Genomic DNA, 12,253 nt, shown 5'->3' with positions numbered 1-12,253 from the left:
GCTTCCCTCTAAACCTGGATAAGAGGGGCGGCATATAGAGGAACCGATGCCCCCCATGTTCTTCTTGCAGCCACTGAATGCCTGCAGGAGGTAAAGGAGGAAAAGCGGGCATTCAGTGGCTGCAAGAAGAACATGGGGGGCATCAGTTTCTCTATATGCTGCCCCTCTTATCCAGTTTCCTTCTGCTGCCCACAGGTCCCTCAACACTCTCCCGGCTGATCTTCCCCAGTAACTTCTCTGCTCTCTCCCACCTCACCCCCCATTCACCAACCCCCTGCTGTCCTCTGGTCCCACCTGTGCTGTTCTCCAGTCCCCCATCATGTGCTGTTCTTCAGTCCCCCCTCCTGTGCTGTGCTCTGGTCCCACCTGTGCAGTCCTCCGGTCCCCCTCCTGTGCTGTTCTCCAGTCCCCCACCCGTGCTGTTCTCCAGTCCCCCACCCGTGCTGTTCTCCAGTCCCCCACCTGTGCTGTTCTCCAGTCCCCCACCTGTGCTGTTCTTCAGTCCCCCACCCGTGCTGTTCTCCAGTCCCCCACCTGTGCTGTTCTTCAGTCCCCCCCCCCTCCTGTGCTGTTCTCCAGTCCCCCACCTGTGCTGTTCTCCAGTCCCCCACCTGTGCTGTTCTCCAGTCCCCCACCCGTGCTGTTCTCCAGTCCCCCACCCGTGCTGTTCTCCAGTCCCCCACCCGTGCTGTTCTCCAGTCCCCCACCCGTGCTGTTCTCCAGTCCCCCACCCGTGCTGTTCTCCAGTCCCCCACCTGTGCTGTTCTTCAGTCCCCCCCCCCCTCCTGTGCTGTTCTCCAGTCCCCCACCTGTGCTGTTCTCCAGTCCCCCACCTGTGCTGTTCTCCAGTCCCCCACCCGTGCTGTTCTCCAGTCCCCCACCTGTGCTGTTCTCCAGTCCCCCACCCGTGCTGTTCTCCAGTCCCCCACCCGTGCTGTTCTCCAGTCCCCCACTCGTGCTGTTCTCCAGTCCCCCACCTGTGCTGTTCTCCAGTCCCCCACCTGTGCTGTTCTCCAGTCCCCCACCTGTGCTGTTCTCCAGTCCCCCACCCGTGCTGTTCTCCAGTCCCCCACCCGTGCTGTTCTCCAGTCCCCCACCCGTGCTGTTCTCCAGTCCCCCACCTGTGCTGTTCTCCAGTCCCCCACCCGTGCTGTTCTCCAGTCCCCCACCTGTGCTGTTCTCCAGTCCCCCACCTGTGCTGTTCTCCAGTCCCCCACCTGTGCTGTTCTCCAGTCCCCCACCTGTGCTGTTCTCCAGTCCCCCACCTGTGCTGTTCTTCAGTCCCCCACCTGTGCTGTTCTTCAGTCCCCCACCTGTGCTGTTCTCCAGTCCCCCACCTGTGCTGTTCTCCAGTCCCCCACCTGTGCTGTTCTCCAGTCCCCCACCTGTGCTGTTCTCCAGTCCCCCACCTGTGCTGTTCTTCAGTCCCCCACCTGTGCTGTTCTTCAGTCCCCCCCCTCCTGTGCTGTCCTCTGGTCCCACCCTGTGCTGTTCTTCATCCCCCCCCCCTCCTGTGCTGTTCCTGATTTGGAGGAACTGTCCCTCATTTAGAGCATTGTCCCTCTGCCCCTCTGTTCCTCTTTCCTCCTTGTGTGTCCCTCAAGGAGCCAATATAAGAGAATAGTAGTGGTAAAAAAGCACCTGTGGGTTTAACCAGTTTTTCTTTGTTTATAATTCTCCTACATATTTTTGCTAATAGGTGTCCTTAATTCCCATCTCAGAAAGTTGGGAGGTGTGCCTCTATCCATCCCACTGCCCCTCTGACTACTCTGTGCTCCGACCACTCAGTTGTTTTTCTTGATGCCTAGGGCCCACTTTTGATCTCGCACATGGGCCCGCTGATTTCATACGCCCCTGCCCCAAAAATCTGCAAAAAATGGGGGGGGGGGGGGTGTCCCTGAATGGCAGTTTGGAAATGTGGTCACCCTACACAGCAGTCCTACCTATACAGAAGTGGTGTCCGGCTGGAGGCCTTCATCTGTATAGCTGTCTACCTATAGAAGTCTCGGAGTCTGGTTATTATCATTGCATCTACTTAAAGCGGGGGTTCACCCTAAAAAAATATATTTTTTTGTCTACCATGCCATCCAGCATACTAGCGTGAGCTACAGTATGCCTTTATTTTTATTTTTTTAGCTGTACTCACAGTTTAATCCGTTAGTTAAGTTTCAGACTCCCCGCGGGGAGTAGGCGTTCCTATGAAGAGGGGAACATGATTGACGGCCAGCTATGGCGCGTCACCCTTTCCGGAAATAGCCGAAATAGGACTTGGCTCTTCACGGCACCTGCGCAGTCAGCTCCTAGTCTGTGCGCAGGCGCCGTATAGCGCTGTGAAGAGCCGAGTCCTACTCTGGCTATTTTCGGGAAGCGTGATGCGCCATAGCCGGCCGTCAATCATGTTGCCCTCTTCATAGGAACGCCTACTCCCCGCGGGGAGTCTGAAACGAAACTAATCGATTAAACTGTGAGTACAGCGCAAAAAAATAAATAAAGGCATACTGTAGCTCACGCTAGTATGCTGAATGGCATGGTAGAAAGTTGTATTTTAGGGTGAACCCCCGCTTTAAGGGGGTCCTGGCCCTAATCCTCTCTTCCACAGTTCTGTTCAAGAGACAATAAATCTTTTTGCATTCAAAACGTGTATAAAACAATTTTATCTTTCATTACACCCACCATGCCTTGTGACCCACTCTACACAGAAGGATGTTGGCTGTCCCTGACTCTGGAGGTCACCATTGGGCCTCAAGGGACTCAGGACTTTGCTACACTTAGGATAAAGTTCATAGGCGTGTGCCGGGTGTGCCCAGGCACACCCTAATCATCCTGTGCAGCACAGGTTCCCCCTACTACCCTGGCTCCCCCTCCTTCCCTCTGCAGCACGGCCGACTTCCCTCCTCTCCTGCCAGCTGTTGCTGGGGAGATGTTTTAGGATGAGTGAGGGAAGGGGCCGGTAAATATGTATTTACCAGCCCCTTCCCTTTCTGAATGAACATCATGAGTGATCGATAGTGTGTATTTGAGCTTTGGGGTGCACACCCTAATGCAATAGGCTGCGCACACCTATGATAAAGTTGTAGTTGCAGGAAAGGGGTGCTTTCTTTCCACTGACCACCAATGTAAAATTTAATTAGAGGTACCCTGAGATCTGAAAATTATTTTAAGGGTTTCTGTGGGGTAAAAAGGTTGAGAAATGCTGGTGTAGACACTCTAATACAGGAGGTGTGTTACTGGCTGGATCACCAGGTGAAAAAAAAAGCCTAAAAAAAGAAAGCTAGCATTGGTAAGTTGAAATAGATTAAATGTTTTGTTTTACCATTGTAGCGCTCACCCCCGAAGGAGCCGCTGGCTGATTTTGGGATCGGTCCTCTAAGTTACCCTGGCGGTGTCGAGGGGCGAAGGTCCAGACAGCCAATAAAAGGGTTTCAATGCTCTATTGTCCAGGCCCAACATGCCCAACATCAACATGTATTGGGAGGGTCAAGGTTGATGAAGGAAAGAGAAGAGAACATTGCGGTATCAGGCCTGGATATCAAATGGAGCAGTCAATACTGCTCTGTATAGTACCAATTTTTGCAACACGTCGCCACTCTACTTGGAGTGGGTAAAGTGCCTCCGGACAGACCCCTATAACAGGCCTGGCAGCCAAAGCGTCACTCTGAACTAGCTGGGAGGAACAGGTCTCTTTCACAGACCCGGCTCTAGGGCCTCTGCCACAGGCCAATTTCAATAAAGGACTTGGTTGAATAAAGAGAGCGAATCCTCCCAGTTGACTTTTTCTATATAGGCCCCCGGATGACAGCAAGCATACCTGTCAGTGGTCCGGATGCCCGATCCCAGACTGAGAATCTCTTAACAATTCATGGAACCCAGCAAAACACTGGGGTCCCTTTTCTCCTCAGGATGAGGTTCGATGCAGCTCTCAGCCTTGGCCAGGTGGGCCGCGCTGGCGGGGTCCATGGATGCGCGTACCCTGAAGGTGGATACCACACCTGGAACGGGGACCCCGCGAAGATTTTCGACACATGACCCCTGTCACAGATATACTCTCCCCCAGCATGCCCCGCGAGGGAAAACTCCTCCAATTGGCTGCTGGGGAAAACTTGCTCTGCCAGAACCCCTCTGGCGCCAACTGCCGGTAAGGGGTGGTATTGCACCCCTTGACCACAGACTGACCCAGTGGACATTTCTGGGATGACAGAAGTCCCAAATTTAGACAAACCACGAATGGGAGCAAAGTAACTCTCCCATTCCCACTAACTTTAGCGTAGTGCCCATGCTGAAAGCAAGGGAGCGCTACACCATTTTAAGATGATCTGTAGTGTTTAGGGTCAGTTCTGTTAAAGGGTTTGTAAAGGAATTTTTTTTTTTATCTTAATAGCTTCCTTTACCTTAACCACTTTGTTACCGGGCCTATTTTGGCACTTTTCTCCTTTATGTAAAAATCACAATTTTTTTGCTAGAAAATTAATCAGAACCCCCAAACATTATATATATTTTTTTTTAGCAGACACCCTAGGGAAAGAAAAGGCAGTCATTGCAACTTTTTTTCTCGCATGGTATTTGCGCAATAATTTTTCAAACGCCTTTTTTTAGGGAAAAAAACAGTTTCATGAATTAAAAAATAACAAAACAGTAAAGTTAGCCCAATTTTTTTGTATAATGTGAAAGACGATGTTATGCCGAGTAAATAGATACCTAACATGTCACGGAATACCTCCATACCTCATGGAATGGCGCCAAACTTCGGTACTTAAAAATCTCCATAGGCACTGCTTTAATTTTTTTTACAGGTTACTATTTTAGAGTTACAGAGTAGGTCTAGTGCTAGAATTGTTGCACACGTTCTAACGCACGCGATGATACCTCACATGTGGGGTTTGAACGGTGTTTACGTATGTGGGCGGGACTTGCATGCGCGTTCGCTTCTGCACGCGAGCGACCGGGACAGGGGCGTTTTAAAAAATTTTTTTTATTATTTATTTTATTTTTTTACTTCATTTTTTTATTTTTACACTTTTTTTTACATTTTTTTTTTTTGATCACTTTTATTCCTATTACAAGGAATGTAAACATCCCTTGTAATAGGAATCAGTGGGACAGGTCCTCTTTATGGAGAGAGGTGGGGTCAATAAGACCCCACATCTCTCCTACAGGCTTACAAGCATGAAATCGGTGAAAAAAATTTCACCGATTACATGCCGACAGCCGCGATAGCGGCTTTGTTTACTTCCGGGTACCAGGCGTGATGTCATAACGTCGCGCCCGGCCCTCCGACGGTCATAGAGATGACTGTGACCGTCTGGTCACCAGTCATCTCTATGGTTCACCAACGAGCGCCGGCCAATTCGCTCTCCGGGCCCCCGATGGCACGGGAGAGCCCGGAGAAGCACCGGATGGCGGCGGGAGGGGGGGACGTCCCCTCCCGCTGCCTAGAAGAACGATCGAGCGGCGGAACCGCCGCTTTGATCGTTCTTCTAGGTGCACAGAATCGCCAGCTGAAGACGGCGATATCTGAATGATGCCTGCAGCTGCAGGCATCATTCAGATATCACCGCTCAAAGTGGAGGACGTCCCACGGATCTGAAGTGGTTAATGCAGTGCTGTTTTCATGTCCTCATTGTTTGTTTTTGATCTCAAGTTGCTGTAATTCTTCTCTGATCTCCACACTTCCTGGTTGTCTGTTTCCTGATAACCACAGTACTGTGAGCTTTCTCTCTGTAGTCACTAACTTCAAGGAGGTGTGATTACTGTGTGTCTAAAACCCCTCAACACCAATCAGTTTCGTTTTACAAACCATCACTGCCCTGTATTGGCTCTGTGTCTCTGTACATCACAGAAGCAGGAAACAACATGCAAAAACGAAACTAAAACTGTAGGTACATTATATGATTGATTTTTATCTATTTTTAATCATTTTTAAAAGGAATCGGTCTCTATACCCTGTAAACAGTCATTTCAGCAAAAAAAAAAAAAAATTCCTTTACAACTCCTTTAAGTTTTGTCTATGTATAGGTGTAGCTTATAACTGCTGCTGAGCATCTTCCTTTGTTGCTGCTTTATTATTCTTCTGCAGTGTGGACAGGGTTTAAAGGGGTTGTAAACCCTCATGTTTTTTTCACCTTAACCACTTCCTGACCAGCCACCGTTGTTTTACGGCGGCAGGTCGGCTCCCCTGCGCGAGAGCACGTACTATAACGTCAGCTCTCGCGCAGGCCACTCGCCCCCGACCCTGTGCACGTGCCCGGTGGACGCGATCGCCGCCAGGCACCCGCGATTGCTCGTTACAGAGCGGGGACCGGGAGTTGTGTGTGTAAACACAGCTCCCGGTCCTGTCAGGGGGAGAAATGCTGATCTTCTGTTCATACAATGTATGAACAGAAGATCAGTCATTTCCCCTAGTGAGGTCACCCCCCCTACAGTTAGAACACACCCAGGGAACATACTTAACCCCTTCCCCGGCCCCCTAGTGTTAACCCCTTCACTGCCAGTGGCATTTTTATAGTAATCCAATGCATTTTTATAGCACTGATCGCTATAAAAATGCCAATGGTCCCAAAAATGTGTCAGAAATGTCCGCCATAATGTCGCAATACCGAAAAAAAATCGATGATCGCCGCCATTACTAGTAAAAAAAAAAATATTAATAAAAATGCCATAAAAATACCCCCTATTTTGTAAACGCTATAACTTTTGTGCAAACCAATCAATAAACGCTTATTGCGATTTTTTTTTTTGAGAAAAATATGTAGAAGAATACGTATCGGCCTAAACTGAGGAAAAAAAATTTTTTTTATATATTTTTGGGGGGATATTTATTATAGCAAAAAGTTAAAAATAATTTTTTTTTTCAAAATTGTCTCTCTATTTTTGTTTATAGCGCAAAAACTGAAAACCGTAGAGGTGATCAAATACCACCAAAAGAAATCTCTATTTGTGAGGAAAAAAGGGCGCTAATTTTGTTTGGAGCCACATTGCACGACTGCGCAATTGTCAGTTTAAGCGACGCAGTGCCGAATCGCAGAAAGTGCTCTGGTCTTTGACCAGCAATATGGTCCGGGGGTTAAGTGGTTAATGTTTCCTATGCATTAAGGCAAAGGTGTCCAAACTTTTTTCAAAGAGGGCCAGATTTGATGAAGTGAACATGCGTGAGGGCCGACCATTTTGCTTGAAATTTTTTTAATCATTAAAATTCGGTCTAAGTGTGTACGTCTGAGCACTAATACACTGCCCAACAAGACTTCTCTTGCCTTTGTGGCTGTGTGTGGTGAGGAGATGAGCTTGGGCGTGTTATTTGGATATACCATATTTATCGGTGTATAACATGCACCTTCACTTTAAAAAGCAAGTTTCAGACAAAAAAAATAAATACATTTAAATTAAGAACTGTGAAGCAAAATAAGGGTCAGTGCCCATGAATGCAGGCTAATCAGTGCCCATGAATGCAGCCTCACCATTGCCATAAACGCAGCCTCACCATTGCCATAAATGCAGCCTCTGAATGCAGCCTCACCATTGCCATCAGTGCAGCCTGATCGATGCCCATCTGCAGCCTTGGATGGGACAGGGAGGGGGTGGGACGAGCACCAACAGATTGCATACAGGAGAATCTCCTGTGTACACGGCAGCCTCTTTAATACAAAGTCAATAAATAAAGTATATATCTAAATTACCAGGGGGGCCACATTAAACCAGAACGCGGGCCGCATTTGGCCCCCGGGCCGGACTTTGGACATGCCTGCATTAAGGTGAAAAAGCGTCTGTCACTGACTGGCCCCCCAGCCCCCCCGCTTTATTCACCTGAAACTCGCCTATTTCCCCGCCAGAGATGCGCTCTTCCCCTCTGCCCCTTGTCTCGGCTCTTGATTGAATAGATTGATAGCAGCGCAGCCGGCTCTGGGGGAGGGGCCGAGTCCTACATTCAGCATTTATGGACGCCGAATGCTGGACTCAGGAGCGTACCTGCAAGGTAACCCCCAGGGAGAATGTTTCTCCTAGGGGGTTATACGATGCAGGGAGGAGCTACCAGAGATGCCGGGGGGGCCCAGAAGTCGAGGATCTGGGCCACTCTGTTCAAAACGAACTGCACAATGGAGGTAAATATGACATGTTTGTTATTTAAAAAAATAAAAAAACACAGTCTTACAATCAGGGTTACAGTTAGGGTTGCACCGATACCGTTTTTTCGGCGAGTACGAGTACTACCGTATTTATCGGCGTATACCGCACACTTTTTTCCCCTTAAAATAAGGGGAAAACCGTAGGTGCACGAAATACGCCGATACCCGCTTCCCGCGCTCAGTTTGAATGCCTGCGCCGACGTATACCGAGTGCAGTACACGCGGCTACATTCGGCCAGGCTCGGCTTCGCTCGTGCTCACGCATAAACGTCACAGAGCGTGAGCACGAGCGAAGCCGAGCCTGGCCGAATGTAGCCGAGAGTAGCCGAGAGTACTGCACTCGGTATACGTCGGCGATTCGACGGGGAGACAGCGCGGGAGAAGCCGGGAGGACACCACCGAAGCCGCAGACGGACGCCGGACCCGACGAGGCCGCTGATGGACGCCGCGCAAAACACCAAAACTGTAAGTACTAAAATGTTTTTTTTACAGGGATTGCGGGTCCACATTAGGGGTGCGCGCTATACGCCGGAGCGCGCAATACCCCGATAAATACGGTAATACTTTCGGTCAAGTACTCGCCGATAGAGAGTACTGAAACTTTGCGGTGTGATTTGCGATTTGAACAGAATTGCAGTGCGATTCCTGTCCGAATCACATACGATTTCTCCACCGCACCTGTGTGTTTGTATAGAAAGAGATTAAAGGGGTTGTAAACTTTTGTGTTTTTTCACCTTAATGCACCTTGCAGTGTCCCCCACCCCCAAACCTCCCCCCCCACGTTTTTACTTACCTGAGCCCCAAATTTTTGTGAGCACGTCCCCGCCATCGCTCTCTCCACGGCTTCCCGGGTATGATTGGATAGATTGATAACAGCATAGCCATTGGCTCCTGCTGCTGTCAATCAAAACCAATGACGTGGGCGCTGGGGCCGAGTCATACATTCTGTGGCTATGGCGCCGAATGAATGACTCGGGAGTGCGCCCGCAAGGTAACCCTCTTGGGAGAGAGCTTCCCAGAGGGGGTTATCAAATGCGGGGAGGAGCCGTGAAAGACGCTGTGGGACCCCAGAACAGGTGGATCGGGGCCACTCTGTGCAAAACGGTATGTAAACATCCCTTGTAGTAGAAAAAAAATGACAGGTCCTCTTAAATATGAGATCTGGGGTCAAAAAGAAACATTAAGTTCATATAGGGCATCCATGTGTGACTCTTGCGCGTTCCCACCCCAAAGCACTCTTGTCCCCATGTCGATAGGGACAAGGGCCTCTTCCCGACAATTGGTTGTCGGGGTCTGCGGGCGGGGGCTTATCGGAATCTAGGAGCCCCCTTTAATAAGGTGGCCCCTAGATGCCGGCCCCCCACCCTATGTGGATGACTATGGGGTACCCCTACCCATTCACCTGGGGGAAAAATGTTAAGTTAAAAAAACACACTACACAGGTTTATGAAGTAATTTATTAGTCAGCTGGGGGGTCTTCTGCCGGACCCCCCCCCCTTCTTCTTTAAGCTTTTTTTTACAAGGGGGGGGTAGGCCCGGTCTTCTCCGCCGTTTTCTGCGGGGGGGGGAGCCGGTCTTCTCTGTTCCCTCTTCTTCTGGGCTCCAGCACGGGGCCCAGTCTTCTCCTTCGCTGTCTTCTCTGTTCCCTCTTCTGCCGGGCTCCAGCGCGGGGCCCGGGCTTCTCCTTCGCTGTCTTCTCTGTTCTCTCTTCTGCCGGTCTCCAGTGCGGGGACCGGTCTTCTCCTTCGCTGTCTTCTCTGTTCCCTCTTCTGCCGGGCTCCATCGCGGAGCCCGGTCTTCTCCTCCGCTTTTTATCTCTGTTCCCTCTTCTACTGGGCTCCACCGCGGGGGCCGGTCTTCTCTTCTAGCGATGTTGACACAACGAGCTCTCCCGCTGTAATGCTGTGTGAGCGTTGCGCAAATACTTATATAGGCATGGGGCGTGGTCACCGGGTGATGCCACCCGGCGACCCCACCCTTTGTTACATCACATTCCCATCATGCCCCCGGAATCTGATGTAACAAGGGGTGGGGTTGCCGGGTGGTATTACCCGGTGACCACGCCCCATGCCTATATAAGTCGTTACGCAACGCTCACAGCGGGAGAGCTCGTTGTGTCAACATCGCTAGAAGAGAAGACCGGGCCCCCGTGATCTGTCATTTCCCCAAGTCAGTCTCACCCCCCTTCAGTTAGAACACAGGGAACATAATTAACCCCTTACTCGTCCCCTAGTGTTAACCCCCTTCCCTGCCAGTGGCATTTTTATAGTAATCAATGCATTTTTATAGCACTGATCGCTATAAAAATGCCAATGGTCCCAAAAATGTGTCAAAAGTGTCCGATGTGTCCGCCATAAGGTCGCAGTACCGATAAAAATCGCTGATCGCCGCCATTACTAGTAAAAAATTTATTTTGTAGACACTATAACTTTTACGCAAACCAATCAATAAACGCTTATTGCAATATTTTTATACGAAAAATATGTAGAAGAATACGTATCGGCCTAAACTGAGGAAAAATAATTTGTTTTATATATTTTTGGGGATATTTATTATAGCAAAAAGTAAAAAATATTTATTATTTTTCTAAATTGTCGCTCTATTTTTGTTTATAGCACAAAAAATAAAAACAACAGAGGTGATCAAATACCACCAAAAGAAAGCTCTATTTGTGGGAAAAAAAGGACGCCAATTTTGTTTGGAAGCCACGTCGTACGACCGCGCAATTGTCATTTAATGCGACACAGTGCTGAATCGCAAAAAGTGGCCCGGTCATTGACCAGCAATATGGTCCGGGGCTGAAGTGGTTAAAAAATAACAAAACAGTAAAGTTAGCCCAGTTTGTTGTGATAATGTGAAAGATGATGTTACACCGAGTAAATAGATACCTAACTTGTCACACTTTAATATTGCACACACTTATGGAATGGCGCCAAACTTCGGGACTTAAAAATCTCCATAGGCGACGCTTGTTTTTTTTTTACAGGTTACCAGTTTAGAGTTACAGAGGAGGTCTAGTGCAAACATTATTGCTTTCGCTCTAACGCACGCGTCAATACCTCACATGTGTGGTTTAAACTGCGTTTACATATGTGGGCGGGACTTACATGCATGTTCTCTTCTGAGTGCGAGCTACTAGGGACAGGGGCGTTTTAAATTTTTTTTTTTTTTTTTTACGTAATATTTTTTCTTTTTGCACTTTTTTTTTCCTTTTTTTGATCACTTTTATTCCTATTACAAGGAACCTAAACATCCCTTGTAATAGGAATAGTGTGTGACAGGTCCTCTTTATGGAGAGAGGCAGGGTCAATAAGACCACATATCTGTCCTCCAGGCTGGAAAGCATGAGATCGGGAAAAAAAAACCCCACTGATCTCATGAGTGCTTTCAGCCGCGATTGCAGCTTTGTTTATGTTTATGTTTTTAAATCTCTATGCTCCTCATTCGGCGGCGGACGATTCGTTCTCCGGGCCTCCGATGGCACAGGAGAGCCCGGAGAAGCACCGAATGGCGGTGGGAGGAATGGAGGAAGGAAAGAAAACATCCCCTGCGCGTCCCTGATCATCACCTGATTGAGTGTGACCTGTCTGTGTACCTGCGGTCACATCGTGACTGTCCACCACCAGTCTGCCTCTGATGTACCGCTCCGCCTCTGCTACAGCCAGCCAGCCTCTGCCTTTCTGCTCGGTGCTGCCTGTGCCCATACATCGCATAACCCCCTCCCCTCCATCATGGAGGCCGCTCTCTCTCTCTCCTGTGTTTTTCCTATTGCGGCAGCCAGCGCAAGATTTACAGTACCCTGTCGCCGAGAACCAGAGTGATGAGATCACGCTGAAAGTACAATAACGGCGGCAGGTACTGTATATCCTTTAGGTGGGACCAGGGCCCCCATACCCATCTCTAATTTTGTAGCATGCTGGATGATGTGATTCATTTTGGACAGGGCTTTGCCTCTGCATTTCTGGTGATCTGAGCATGCCCAGGGACTTAGATTTTTTGACGTTGCTTTTTGTGTGTGAACAGCACTTTGATGTTTCTGAGCATGATCATAGAGCGTGTTTTTTTGGGTTAGTAATTTAAGGACATTCTTAACAGGTGTACCCACTTTAAAGTTCAGTCTCTACATTGGGTGAACT

This window comes from Rana temporaria, chromosome 1 (genome assembly GCF_905171775.1).
Source record: "Rana temporaria chromosome 1, aRanTem1.1, whole genome shotgun sequence".
Classification (NCBI taxonomy): Eukaryota; Metazoa; Chordata; class Amphibia; order Anura; family Ranidae; genus Rana; species Rana temporaria.
This window is presented reverse-complemented; position numbering follows the sequence as displayed.